General features: G+C 44.7%; 1 non-coding gene across 1 annotated transcript; it reads left to right on the top strand.

Moving 5' to 3' along the window:
- Positions 1-267: 267 nt before the first annotated feature.
- On the top strand, positions 268-363 carry LOC120987531. The gene has a single exon (XR_005776122.1). It is a non-coding gene; the product is annotated as a small nucleolar RNA U13 (small nucleolar RNA).
- Positions 364-15,717: the final 15,354 nt, after the last annotated feature.

Genomic DNA, 15,717 nt, shown 5'->3' on the forward strand with positions numbered 1-15,717 from the left:
GATGGTGGAGCGTGCAGCAGTTTTTGGTTTCTCAGATGAATACAGTGGGAGGCGTCTGGAGGTAGAGTAGGGCCCTGTAGGAGTATATGGGCCTCCTACTACTGCTCTGGGCAACTCAGAGATTGTGGGAAGATGCCATACGGCCACATGTATGGGCCCTAACTCCATCCTAACCAGGACAACCCCTGTGATGTGATATTATGTGGTCTCCTTAATGTTCATGAGAGTTGTCCACCTCTGGGGTCATATCGAGCTCTGACAACTGTGATCCTTCTGGTTCAGACATGTGATGAATAGGAGAGCACACGGCTGTGTGACATGTGCGGTCCTCTTGTTACGACATAGCACATTATCCTTCTGATGCTGAACTGTTATGGGGGAGATAATATAACATCTACGGGGTCATGTTGGTTTATAGTGTCTTTGTGATGTGTGGTGACTGTATAAGTTGCGTAATTTGTTTTGACTTTACAACAATCTTTTTGTTGCCCAGAATTTTGTCTTGTGATATCATACATTTCTGGCACACAAAACTGATTTTATTTTTTACATAGACTTAATTTTTTGTCAGAAAATTAGCAGAACTGTATTTTGTGGCTCATTGGTTTGTTTGTTTGACAGATCTTTGTCACAGAATGTCATTTCCTGACAGAATTCTACAAAATGAGTTTTGTCTATACAAACTCCATTTTGTGTTACAAAATAGACTGTGAACAAATGGTGCCCCGTACAGTACAGGATCCATGGACATGAAGGTTAGATTTTACATGATGGTGGCTGTAGTGCCATGTGTTTACATGAAGCTTGTAAATATGATAGAGACTAGAGTTGAGCGGACACCTGGATGTTTGGGTTCGACAGGTTCGGCCGAACTTCGGAAAAAAGTTTGAGTTCGGGACCCGAACTCGAACCGAACTTGACCCCGAACCCTAACCTTATTGAAGTCAATGGGGACCCGAACTTTTAAGCACTAAAATAGCTGTAAAAATGTCATGGAAAGGGCTAGAGGGCTGCAAATGGCGTCAAAATGTGGTTAAGAGCATGACAACTGTTCTGCAAACAAATGTGGATAGGGAAATGACTTAAAATAACATAAAATACATAAAAATAAAGAATAATAATCTTGATCTAGGAGGACCAGGTCCATATGGAGAAGGAGGTTGAGGAGGCGGTGGATGTGGCGGTGTAGGTGGAAGTGGCGGTGGAGGAGGAGGAGGTAGCCTACACTGCTTTTTGGTTTTAAATTTGTTTTTTTAAATTAGTGTACACCCCAAAACAATGGAAAATATAACCCTCCAGTCGTGCTAAACACATGTTCAGACAATACACTGGCTGCAGGGCAGGCCAGCACCTCCAAGGCGTAAAGGGCAAGCTCAGGCCATGTGCCCAATTTGGAGACCCAGAAGTTGCAGTGGCTGACCCCTGTCAGTCAGTTCGTGTAGGCGTGTGCACACTTACTGCCCCACCATGTCACACATCCCCGTGATGTTCACGATCCAATTTGATATCTGCTCTATCATGGTGATTACGGGTGGTGGGGAATCAGGGTTCCAGGCCGGAGAGGGAGCGTGAGAAAAGAGACCAAATTTAAGGGAGATAAATTTATTTAAAAAATTTGGGATCAAGAAGAAATGTGGGAAAAGTTATTGAGGCGCAAATGTAGGACAAATTACAGAAGCCCAAATGTGGGCCAAAAGAGTCAATCAGAATTGTGGGAAAAGCTATTGAGGCGCAAATGTTGGCCAAAAGAGTATAGCGGAAATGTGGGACAAAGTATTGAAGCTTAAATGTGGTACAACTTGTTTAAGTTTAAGCATTGAATCAAAGGAGGTGGCGCACATCAATCAAAGAAGCATTTCAGAAATTTTATTCCCTGTCACCTATGCAGAGCAGGGGTTTATTCACATCTAAAATTGTATAATGTCAACCCAAGAATGTAACAGAAAAATTACAGAAATTAATTAACCTGTCTACTTGGTAGAGCAGGGGTCTATGACAGAAAACAATTGTTTATTGTCACCCGAAAATGTAAAATAAAAATTATTGAAATTTATTAAGCTGTCAACTAGGTAGAGGAGGGCTATATTACATCCAAATATTGGTGAATTTGACCATAAAATGTAACTGACAAATGTTCTTTTTTTTTTTTACCGGTCTAATAGGTATAGCAGTTGTACATCACACCAAAAAATTGCTGAATTTCACTATAAAATGTAGCTGCCAAATATTTTTGTTTACCGGTCTACTAGGTATAGCAGTGGTACTTCACACCAAAAAATTGCTGAATTTCACCAGAAAATGTAACTGACAAATATATATTTTTTGTTAACCGGCCTACTAGGTGTAGCAGTGGTACTATACACCCAAAAATTGGTGAATTTCACCCGAAAATGTTAATGACAATTTATTTTTTAACCGGCCTACTAGGTATAGCAGTGGTACTATACACCCCCAAATTTTTGAAATCCACCAGAAAATGTAAATCACAAAGTAGTGAAATGATATAAAATAGAACACGTACAAAAAAAATAAAAAATGGATTTATGAGGTGGAGTTCCATATGGAGTAGGAGTTTGAGGAGGCGGTGGACGTAGCGGAGTAGGTGGAGGAGGATGAGATAGCCAACACAGGTTTTTGGTTTTAATTTAATTTTTTAAAATTAAGGTACACTCCAAAAGAGTGTGAAATATCCAAAATACAAACATGAGCAATTGTGCTGCAGTATAACAATGGTGCTGGTTGTTGTGGCATGCTGACAAAGCTTTTCCACATATAGAAAAGAAGATGGCTTCGGCAGCATTCCGCAATATCAAAACGATCCTTTATTCGTACCTCCAGACACAATTGGCAACGTTTCGACTGTACACCAGTCTTTGTCAAGCCTAATGACATACATTCTGGTAGGCATATATATACCCCCCACATAAAAGACACACCCCGTTACATCATCAGTACAAATCACTGCACAATAGTATACACATGTTGATATTACAACTCACAGTTAATGATATGTCCACCCCGCTCGTGTTGTTCACCTCGGCGTTCCAATATCTGTAATGCGCAGCCGCATCTCAATGTATTTGCATATCGGAAGTGTCATACGTTGCCATGACTCCCGGCGGCGCACGTGTCTCCAGCCAATGTGCTGCAGGACGCACTCACTGACGTCACAGCTTGTGCGTCCACCCCATGACCCACACTCAAGTGCGCACAACAGTGCGTCAATAGCGTTAGTCACGTGGGGTACGTAGCCAATGAAGACCCGGCGCGAACACCGGCGCCATGGCAACGATGACGCCACGGTCACCACTACTTATTACATGTGTGATCTGTATCTAAAGTGGCCGGGTCTATATATTACAGAACCTCCGCTCACAGCGATAATCACATGACTATAGAGGGAAATTAATCCTGACCCCACATATACACGCACATAACAGCTAATGGAAAAATGCATAACTTCATAAGTGTGGTGCACAATAATCACACATAACCATCATCTGGATGGTGTATCCCATATATACATCACATATGGACCATCAACATGGTCCTTTGACATATAGACTAAAGACTGTTGCACCAGGGATGTGCCACATATATATTTAAAAACATGATGTCACTATACTGAGAGGACAAAACAGTGACAATCATCAATCGATGGATGCGACATTAAACTCTAAATTCAGGCCAAAAGGTTGGAGGGACCTGAGGGTATGGATCCATTTAAGTTCCTTCTTCCTCAGGATTCCCTTCCTGTCCCCACCCCTTCTCAAGTATCCTACACTGTCAATAACTCGAAATCTCAATTGATTAATGGAATGTTTACAGTCAATGAAGTGTTTTGCAACCGGTTTGTCAAGTGCACCTGTTCTAATTGTGCTTTTGTGTTTGTTAATTCTTTCCCTCAATTCCATCGTGGTCTCCCCCACATAGATCAAACTGCATGGGCACTGTATCATGTACACCACATCCGTGGATTTACATGTAAAATGACCTTTGATCTTAAACCGTTTACCACTATAGGGATGTGTAAAACCATCACCTTTCATGATGCCACCGCAGTTGCAACATGAAAGGCAAGGGAAATTACCATTCCTCAGTGGTGCTAGCCTTTTCTGTCTTTCGATGTCCTTCCCCCCTATATCCGCCTTCACCAATCTATCGCGTAGGTTAGGGCTCCGTTTGTATGCCATCATTGGGGGAACTGAAAATTCAGTGACTGTAGGCAATCCTTTCTGTAGGATCCGCCATTCCTGTCGTAGGATGTTGGCTATATTGCCGCTATCACCCCCATAGATGGATACAAATGGAATGCGGGGGGTCTCCTGTTTTTGGGATTTCCTTACCAGAGTGGCACTACGTTCCATGGATGTAATCCTATGCTTGGTACGGTTGATCAATTTGATGGGATATCCTCTCCTGCTGAACTTATTACACATCTCATCTACCCTAATACCAAAGAGGGTGTCATCCGATACGATACGGCGTACCCTAAGTAGCTCCCTCCCGTGGAGTCAGCTACTTAGGGTACGCCGTATCGTATCGGATGACACCCTCTTTGGTATTAGGGTAGATGAGATGTGTAATAAGTTCAGCAGGAGAGGATATCCCATCAAATTGATCAACCGTACTAAGCATAGGATTACATCCATGGAACGTAGTGCCACTCTGGTAAGGAAATCCCAAAAACAGGAGACCCCCCGCATTCCATTTGTATCCATCTATGGGGGTGATAGCGGCAATATAGCCAACATCCTACGACAGGAATGGCGGATCCTACAGAAAGGATTGCCTACAGTCACTGAATTTTCAGTTCCCCCAATGATGGCATACAAACGGAGCCCTAACCTACGCGATAGATTGGTGAAGGCGGATATAGGGGGGAAGGACATCGAAAGACAGAAAAGGCTAGCACCACTGAGGAATGGTAATTTCCCTTGCCTTTCATGTTGCAACTGCGGTGGCATCATGAAAGGTGATGGTTTTACACATCCCTATAGTGGTAAACGGTTTAAGATCAAAGGTCATTTTACATGTAAATCCACGGATGTGGTGTACATGATACAGTGCCCATGCAGTTTGATCTATGTGGGGGAGACCACGATGGAATTGAGGGAAAGAATTAACAAACACAAAAGCACAATTAGAACAGGTGCACTTGACAAACCGGTTGCAAAACACTTCATTGACTGTAAACATTCCATTAATCAATTGAGATTTCGAGTTATTGACAGTGTAGGATACTTGAGAAGGGGTGGGGACAGGAAGGGAATCCTGAGGAAGAAGGAACTTAAATGGATCCATACCCTCAGGTCCCTCCAACCTTTTGGCCTGAATTTAGAGTTTAATGTCGCATCCATCGATTGATGATTGTCACTGTTTTGTCCTCTCAGTATAGTGACATCATGTTTTTAAATATATATGTGGCACATCCCTGGTGCAACAGTCTTTAGTCTATATGTCAAAGGACCATGTTGATGGTCCATATGTGATGTATATATGGGATACACCATCCAGATGATGGTTATGTGTGATTATTGTGCACCACACTTATGAAGTTATGCATTTTTCCATTAGCTGTTATGTGCGTGTATATGTGGGGTCAGGATTAATTTCCCTCTATAGTCATGTGATTATCGCTGTGAGCGGAGGTTCTGTAATATATAGACCCGGCCACTTTAGATACAGATCACACATGTAATAAGTAGTGGTGACCGTGGCGTCATCGTTGCCATGGCGCCGGTGTTCGCGCCGGGTCTTCATTGGCTACGTACCCCACGTGACTAACGCTATTGACGCACTGTTGTGCGCACTTGAGTGTGGGTCATGGGGTGGACGCACAAGCTGTGACGTCAGTGAGTGCGTCCTGCAGCACATTGGCTGGAGACACGTGCGCCGCCGGGAGTCATGGCAACGTATGACACTTCCGATATGCAAATACATTGAGATGCGGCTGCGCATTACAGATATTGGAACGCCGAGGTGAACAACACGAGCGGGGTGGACATATCATTAACTGTGAGTTGTAATATCAACATGTGTATACTATTGTGCAGTGATTTGTACTGATGATGTAACGGGGTGTGTCTTTTATGTGGGGGGTATATATATGCCTACCAGAATGTATGTCATTAGGCTTGACAAAGACTGGTGTACAGTCGAAACGTTGCCAATTGTGTCTGGAGGTACGAATAAAGGATCGTTTTGATATTGCGGAATGCTGCCGAAGCCATCTTCTTTTCTATATGTGTTTTTCATGGCCTGATGGTTTAAGGGCCTACGGCTAGGCTGTTGCATTGACATAGACGCATTATCTGGATACCGCATAGTGCTGCCTCTACACTACTTCTTAAAGCTTTTCCACATGTCTGCCATGCTAACCCTGCCTTCTGAGGTGCTGGCGGTGCTGCGTTGGCGACCTCTTCCTCGTCCTCTGCCTTCGCCTTGTGCTTCCACTGTGCCCCCGCTGTCAGGTGGGAATGCCACCAGCAGCGTGTCTACCAGCGTGCGCTTGTACTCGCGCATCTTACGATCACGCTCCAGTGACGGAATTAAGGATGGTACGTTGTCCTTGTAACGGGGATCCAGCAGCGTGGCCACCCAGTAATCAGCACAAGTTAGAATGTGGGCAACTCTGCGGTCGTTGCATGTGTGCCAGGCTGCCCAGAGGCAGCGAAAAGCTGTCCTCTGTTGGAGGTGTAGCATCTGTGTCCTCTGTATCCCCCCAGCCACGCGCCAGTGATGGCCATGAGCTGGTCTGGGTGCCACCCTGCTGTGAACATGGTTCCTCCTCCTCCATCTCCTCCTCCTCATCCTCATCCTCCACCTCCTCATCCTCCAGAACTGTGCCCTGGCTAGACAATTGTGTACCCTTGGTTTGTGGGTGCAGGAACCCACCCTTGGAGCCACTTGGGAATGACTAGCCGGAAACCCTACGAAATTATCCCTCCTCCTCCTCCTCCTGTGCCACATCCTCTTCCATCATCGCCAGGAGCGTTTTTTCAAGGAGGCATAGAAGTGGGATAGTAACGCTGAGAACGACGTTATCGGCACTGGCCATGTTAGTGGAGTACTCAAAACAGCGTAACAAGGAACACAGGTCTCGCATGGAGGCCCAGTCATTGGTGGTGAAGTGGTGCTGTTCCGCCGAGCGACTCACCCGTGCATGCTGCAGCTGAAACTCCACTATCGCCTGCTGCTGCTCGCACAGTCTGGCCAGCATGTGCAAGGTGGAGTTCCACCTTGTGGGCACGTCACATATGAGGCGGTAAGCGGGAAGGCCGAAGTTACGCTGCAGCGCTGACAGGCGAGCAGCAGCAGGGTGAGAACGCCGAAAGTGTTAGCGCAATTCATGCGCTTCTCCTTCTTCTTTGTGTGGTGCCAAATCAATTAGAAGAATAAGTATGTGTACACCATACTGCCTTATAATGAGACCAGACAAACTAGGTGGTTTCATGAAAGCATCTTCTCATCTTCCCTCAGCCTTGGTAGAAGAGAGCCTTTATTCCCAGTACATTCACTTAAATAGCAGACATGACATCACAAAAGGGGTGTTCCTTAAGAAGAGACTATTGGCTCCTTAACCTGATAGGAGTGGTTTCACTGAGTCTATAGGTGTATTTGAAGACTGTAATGTAATCCCCTCTTCCCCCTCCATTATTGACCTTCTCATACATATGGTTCTGGCCATCTAGTGGAGACAAATGTGTACTACATGGAGAAATCAAATCTTGTCTCTCACAAATCCCTCCTTTTTGCGGTAAATAGATACAAGATGAATAAGCAATGTGAGGTACTCTCCCAACGCCCTAAACGGCGAAGAGCTGGACTTTCCTTATTGCTTCACCAGGTCCCCCCAACTCCCTTTCGGGTTTGCCTTCATCTGGTTCTAATTATTCCGCAACTATCAACAAGATTTCATTTGTTTAAGGATGAAATAATCTTTGTCTTTGACATATACATAGTGTGGGCATAGATGTATTATACATTTTCAAAAACAATTTTCCTAAAATGTAGAACTATATGACAGCCTGTTAAAACCAAATTCTAATAACATTGTAGTCGCTGAACCAGTTCCCAAAACATTATTCTGGCCATGATATTAATTTCAGAATTTTTCCCATCAGTTCATTTGATAAAGTTCATCAGTTTCTTCAGATCCTTGGTGATCCTTCCATCAGTTTCTTCAGATCCTTGGTGATCCTTCCATCAGGGGCAGTGTTGTCCGGAATGTAGATGCAGCCGTTCTTGTAGACCCCTCCTTTTTCTGCTGTCAAGGACCAGTCGGTTCTGTAGAGTCATCACTGGAAAAGAGCTCAGTTTTTCCACCATTCCTTCAACAGCATCACAGATATAATTCACAAATCTCTGTTGATGACAATAGATATGTTAATCCAATCAAAAAAAATTATTATTCATTTTTTTATACTACTAATCATGGGAATTAATGACTCCAATCCTGCAACTATCTGACTTTTAGCTTTAAATTAATCAGAAACTCTTCTACAGATTCCTATGGCATCCATGTATAAACGTGAGTCAAAAGATGTAGGCAGTGACCTCCTTAGTCGTGACCGGACATTGTTTTCTGATTTGATCCCACTCAGGAGGTGAGAATAGAACAAATGGCATCAGTACCCGATCAGGACTTGATCAGGGTACATTGACCACTTCATTCCACCTGCATCCTGGGTCGGAGTTTCAAATCTCCACACAATCACCAGATATCTGCGTTTTGATAATTTTGGTTGATAAACCAACTGTCAGAGTAAACGTCAGAGTCACTACTTGTCTTCTTCAGCTGAATTATGTAAGAACAATATCCTGGAGGGAAAACACCAAAGGGCTTTCCTGTATAAATCCTGTCTCTAAGGTCAGTTTGTCATTATATTTTAAATTTGGCCAAATATTTAATGTCAATTATAGGTAAGGATGTAGGAGCCACAGATGCTACTGAACTTTGAGGTTTCTCTCTTACCAACATTCTAGATTTGCCTAGGGGATCTTTGTCCGAATCCTGTTGTATAGGATTTGCCTAGGGGATCTTTGCCCGAATCCTGTTGTATAGGATTTCTAATGGACAGGAACAGATGATTACACTCATCATGTTTACAACTGTTTGGTGGGGTTCCCTTCAGGATAGTCATCCTTTGCGACAAACCTTCAGCTTTACTGACTCTAGAGGTAGTTTCCACTAGTTTATATTTCTAACACTTTAGACTAGTACTCCATTCTGTTAATTTCCAATATCCACAGTTGGTATGGTCATATTTAAATACAATTACCATAGACTGGGTCAGTCCCCGTCACACAGATGTACTTATCAGACCAAAACCAAGTGTCCTATCTGTCATCTGTCTTACAGTCCACTATACTGCAAAAGTCAACTTAGTTGTTCCTGACTCATCTTGATAATATAAAACCGTTGGAATTTGATTTGACTGTGATTTCCCCTTTGTACAATATGGAACAAACAATAAGGCATGAAACAACATTATGGCTCTTATAGTCCTGACACTTGATTGCAATACGATCAGTTTCTCCTTGCAATACGACAGCAGTGGCGGCGGTTATCAGGACTTGATGTAGGTCTTCAAACCGTAGCTCTAGGACTTTCCACCCGTCTCTTGTTTCACCACTATCCAATCTCCTGATTGTGAAGAATGAATCGCTTCTATACAGTCTGGATTCTAGGAAACAACTAAAACTTGGAAATACACATTAGACAAAAAAATTGTGCAACAGACAACATCATTTTGGAAAACTACTATGCTGCATCTGGAACTATTGGGGAAATAGACACCTAATTTAGGAGCATTCCCAAAGAGTACTTCATAAGGACTTAGGCCTATCTTCCGGTTAGATGTATATCGGATGGAGAAAAACCCCAGGGATAGGTACTCTCACCTCAGTCAGTATCTTTTAGCTGTAGCCTTTGCTACAGGCCAAATCTCCGAATATCCTGGAAAGAGATCAATATAGACACAGACATATTCACACTGTTCCACCTTTGTTCTGAATGTAGTCAATCCGCAGTCTCTGAAATGGGTAAGATGACCTTGGCATATGCCTTCCTGGAACTCCCATAGTTCTCCCATCATTATTACAGCATTCACCTAGTGGCAGCATTGTTGAACCCAGGAGCCATCCACCACAGAACCCAATCACACCTTCTCTCTCTCGATTTGCCCATGTTCTAAATCCATCCTCTTTAGGTAGAGTGCCCTCTGAAGGAAGAGTTTATTACCAACTCTCCAGAGTCTTATTATCACTTCTACCTTTATCCTTTGATGTTTCCTTTCAGCCTCTGTAACCTGTATCTGAAAAAGGCAAACTTTTTGGAAGTCCACTGGCCTTAAGCCATCCTTTATCACACAGATTTCCACTTAGCGTAGACTTCAGGTAATAATGTAGCCTCTACCTCCTCAGGCAGTATCAGGGCATCAAACATCTTTCATACACTCAGCATTCATTATTGATGGGCTTACCCATGGATCAAACAAAATCTCTGCTTCACTAGATTAGACCATAATAATGAGTGATACCGAAGGCATACCTGGATGTTAGTAGTCTTACCCTCAGCCATCTTACCAACCTCAGCGAGTGTCTTCAGCTCTGTCTCCTGCACTACCATTGCTGGACGGAGTGGTTCTTTCTTGACAAATCAGATTAAGTAGGAACAGCATATCCTGTCCGAGGTGATCCATCTTCCAGGAACCTGAAATGATCTACCAGAAACTCAAAAAATGTGGTTATTAATTGGATGGAGACATTAAATTTGAATTTGAATATTTTATATTTTTATTTACTACTCCCAGCCTCCCCCCTTCCAGATGCAGCAGAGTGATCGGATCTAATTTTGCACACCCTTAAGACGGTGATTAATTGGTGAGAGGAGTAGGAATTGCATTACTAGATGCTCCTACACATGTGATACTACCCTTAGCCATGAGAGATCATGGAACATGTTTGCTATGAGGCAATGGAATTAGATCCTAAGGATTATATAAATAATAGGGATCCAGTATTTGGCTCTGGGTTGTTAATTTCCTATGGGTGTTTCATTTGAAGGGGCTGAACATTTGTAGCTCCTCCCACGGCCGAGGAAGTGGGCAAGTACATACAAAGTCTTCCCCCCCCCCCCCTTGTGGGGAGGACTGATAGGCAGCCACGCCCGCCTTAGGTCTTTGTTTGATTTAATTTTTAACAATATGACAAAATAGGGACAAAATGAACTTCTCTCAAGCCTAGCCAACACTAGACCTTTCTAGATGATTCTCAAGACCATCCACAAAGGCAGTACTTAGGATTTTCTCATGCATAGCTAAGGTAATCTCAAAAATCCAAATCCACCCAACTTTTCTGGAGTCTAGTGAAAACTTTCTCCACACACTCTGTCCTGAGGACAATGTGACTGACTGATGATCTAAACACTTCATCACAGACTCACTGATCTTCACTATGCATTAAATCCCCAGCTCTACATTGGACTCAATTTTCCAAATCTCATAAATAATATGAGAAAACTCTCCATATTTTAACTAATTTTCTATAAAGCAGCATAAGTAAGTCCTCTGAATTGGGAATTCTATTCATCATGGCAAAATTGATGTTACTACTGGGTGTAGTATATGTCATATATCATATAATGATGCAGATATCCCTACACTTTCACTCATACCTGAATAAGGACTTAGAATGGGTGCAATCTAGATTGAGTAGACTGGCCTGGAATATTTCTAGTAGGCATCATAGGGGCAATTACTGCAGGTACATTTTTAACTGATGGGACATACAATTGGGAAGGGTTATTTTCGGACATCACTGGATATAATCCAGTGTTGGAACTATGATAGAAATAGTGTCCTCAAACAAACAACATGTTACTCGCACACACACTCCCATCCCCCATAAGGCCTAAGGAAAGAGTTTTTGGGGATGGGGAAGGGCTAGAGGGAGCAGAAGGCACAGTGGGTGGTGCTGATTAGCACATTCCAGCACCTGGTGTAGAGGAGGGGCTGACAGAAAAAGCAATAGGTAGTCTTCTTTGATGGACAGCAAGACCCAGGATTACTTAGTTACATCACATGTGGTGGGGGGAAGGGAATGCCGCATGGCAAACTTCTTTGTTCTGTTCCCTACCACACCCAAATCCTCCATTTTACTATATCAATTGTCCATTCTCCTCAATTACTTTCAACTTTCCATATACAGTTTTCCACAAACTTTAATTTGATCTATCTCCTACTACATTTGCAACATCTAGGGGGAACTTTTACACAAAACTGCATATTTCCGGATAATACCGGAAATCGCTGCTACTTAGTATGACAGAATGCTTTCAACTTTTATTTCTAACTGAAACTTTTCCTTTCTTTTCTCGCATCAACTGAGCCACCGTTAATATCTCTTTACTCTGTCCTGCAACATTCGAATTTCCCATTATTGTAGTTGCACAAAGCTCTAACAATTTCTACTTATCAAACCCGCAAACTTAAGCGTAGTTGCACAAAGCTCAAACGGAATCCGATTACTATAAGTAATCGCCACCGAACCCACAAACTTAAGCGCAGTTGCACACAGCTCAAATGAAATAATAGTATTGAACCCACAATCTCTCAAAGTGAAGACCCCTAGTCAATTCACCGGGATACAAAATCTTAATAACTTCCAATTGCCTATGAGACAATTGGTATTAACCCTTTCCCCAAAGTTCTCGTCAGAACCTTGACTGGGAACTAATTCTACGTCACAGGATATCCGGCTCAGCTGTCTAACAATTTCCGTTTAGTTTCAGCATGTTCTACCACACAAAGAAGGAATATTTCAACAGGTTCTTTCTAACGGACAGATCAGCTATAACTTGAACCCTTTTATCGCGATAACACCAATTCAACTCTTGGGAACCCACAAAAGCGGAAGTTACAGAGGAGATTTGTAAGAAATAAAGCTTTCTTACCTTGCCGGCATGTGATCTTGTCTGATGGTTCCGTTTAAGTTGCTCTCGTGGCGTTTGAATCGGAAGTTACGCAAGCTATCTGCCCCACGTTGGGCGCCATTTTGTTAGCGCAATTCATGCGCTTCTCCTTCTTCTTTGTGTGGTGCCAAATCAATTAGAAGAATAAGTATGTGTACACCATACTGCCTTATAATGAGACCAGACAAACTAGGTGGTTTCATGAAAGCATCTTCTCATCTTCCCTCAGCCTTGGTAGAAGAGAGCCTTTATTCCCAGTACATTCACTTAAATAGCAGACATGACATCACAAAAGGGGTGTTACTTAAGAAGAGACTATTGGCTCCTTAACCTGATAGGAGTGGTTTCACTGAGTCTATAGGTGTATTTGAAGACTGTAATGTAATCCCCTCTTCCCCCTCCATTATTAACCTTCTCATACATATGGTTCTGGCCATCTAGTGGAGACAAATGTGTACTACATGGAGAAATCAAATCTTGTCTCTCACAAAAGCGCGCACAGACGGCCCGCACTTTATGCAGCAGCTCTGACATGGGGTAATTTTTAAGGAATCTCTGCACCACCAAATTTAGCACATGCGCCAGGCAAGGGATGTGCGTCAAACTGGCTAGTCCCAGAGCTGCTACGAGATTTCGCCCATTATCGCACACCACCAGGCCGGGCTTGAGGCTGACGGGCACAAACCACTCATCGGTCTGTTGTTCCATGCCCGTCCACAGCTCCTGCGCGGTGTGGGGTTTGTCCCCCAAACAGATACGTTTTAAAACTGTCTGCTGTCGTTTACCCCTGGCTGTGCTGAAGTTGGTGGTGAAGGTGACCGGATGAGGAGCTGGTAGAGGATGAGGAAGCGGAGTAGGAGGAGGAAGCAACAGGAGGCAAACTGAAGCGCCCTGCAATCCTCGGTGGTGGAAGGACATGCGCCAAACTGCAATCCGCCTCAGGCCCAGGTGCCACTGCATTTACCCAGTGTGCTGTTATGGAGATATAACGGCCCTGACCGTGCTTACTGGTCCACGTATCCGTAGTCAGGTGCACCTTGCCACAGATGGCGTTGCGCAGTGCACACCTGATTATGTCCCCTACTTGGTTGTGAAGGGAAGGGATGGCTCGCCTTGAAAAGTAGTGGTGGCTGGGCACGACGTACTGTGGGACAGCCACCGCCATAAGGCCTTTAAAACTATCCTTCTCCACCAAGCGGAATGACAGCATTTCAAAGGCAAGTCATTTAGAAATGCTGGCATTCAGGGCTAAGGGTTCGCGGGTGAGTAGGGGGGTACTTCCTCTTCCTCTCTAGCATTTGGGATATGGAGAGCTGAACGCTTCCGTGTGACATTGTGGGGATGCTTGGTGACCCAGGTGTTGGTGGGCTGTTTGTGGGGTGCCAGGTAGCACTGTCACTCCAGACAGGGCCGGCACCACCTGTGAGGTGACCTAGGCAGCCGCCTAGAGTGCAATTTAGCAGGGGGCACCGGCCCCGTGCGGTTTTGAAAAAAAAGCGTTGCCGCAAGTTGTTTTTTTAAGTACGGCGGCGGGCCCTCCCCCCGCACCGGACTGGTGCGTCTATGATTGTGCACCGCCCGGGCGCAGCCTGAAGAGAGGGACAGGAGGGAAGCGCCTCTAATGTAGCGTGGCTGAGCTCTGTTCTGTCCGCTGTACAGGAGCTTTTGTTTCCCCTACCCGGCCTGACTGACAGGAAGTGCTCACTAAGGGCTCTTTCACACTTGCGTTCTTGTCTTCCGGCATAGAGTTCCGTCGTCGGGGCTCTATGCCGGAAGAATCCTGATCAGGATTATCCTAATGCATTCTGAACGGAGAGAAATCCGTTCAGGATGCATCAGGATGTCTTCAGTTCCGGAACGGAACGTTTTTTCGCCGGAGAAAATACCGCAGCATGCTGCGCTTTTTGCTCCGGCCAAAAATTCGGAACACTTGCCGCAAGGCCGGATCCAGAATTAATGCCCATTGAAAGGCATTGATCCGGATCCGGCCTTAAGCTAAACGTCGTTTCGGCGCATTGCCGGACCCGACATTTAGCTTTTTCTGAATGGTTACCATGGCTGCCGGGACGCTAAAGTCCTGGCAGCCATGGTAAAGTGTAGTGGGGAGCGGGGGAGCAGTATACTTACCGTCCGTGCGGCTCCCCGGGCGCTCCAGAGTGACGTCAGGGCGCCCCAAGCGCATGGATCATGTGATCGCATGGATCACGTCATCCATGCGCATGGGGCGCTCTGACGTCATTCTGGAGCGCCCCGGGAGCCGCACGGACTGTAAGTATACCGCTCCCCCGCTCCCCGCTCCTACTATGGCAACCAGGACTTTAATAGCGTCCTGGGTGCCATAGTAACACTGAACGCATTTGGAAGACGGATCCGTCTTCAAATGCTTTCAGTACACTTGCGTTTTTCCGGATCCGGAGTGTAATTCCGGCAAGTGGAGTACACGCCGGATCCGGACAACGCAAGTGTGAAAGAGGCCTTAGTGTGCACTTCCTGTCAGTCCGGCCGGGTACAGGAAACAAATGCTCCTGTACCGCAGACCGAACAGAGCTTGGCCATGCTACATTAGAGGTGGGGGGGAATGAGAGTGACAAGGGAGGGGGGGAGTAAATGAGAGTGACAAGGGAGTGGGGGGGAGTAAATGAGAGTGACAAGGGAGTGGGGGGGAGTAAATGAGAGTAACAAGGGAGTGGGGGGGAGTAAATGAGAGTGACAAGGGAGGGGGGGGGAGTAAATGAGAGTGA

This window comes from Bufo bufo, chromosome 1 (assembly GCF_905171765.1).
Source record: "Bufo bufo chromosome 1, aBufBuf1.1, whole genome shotgun sequence".
Classification (NCBI taxonomy): Eukaryota; Metazoa; Chordata; class Amphibia; order Anura; family Bufonidae; genus Bufo; species Bufo bufo.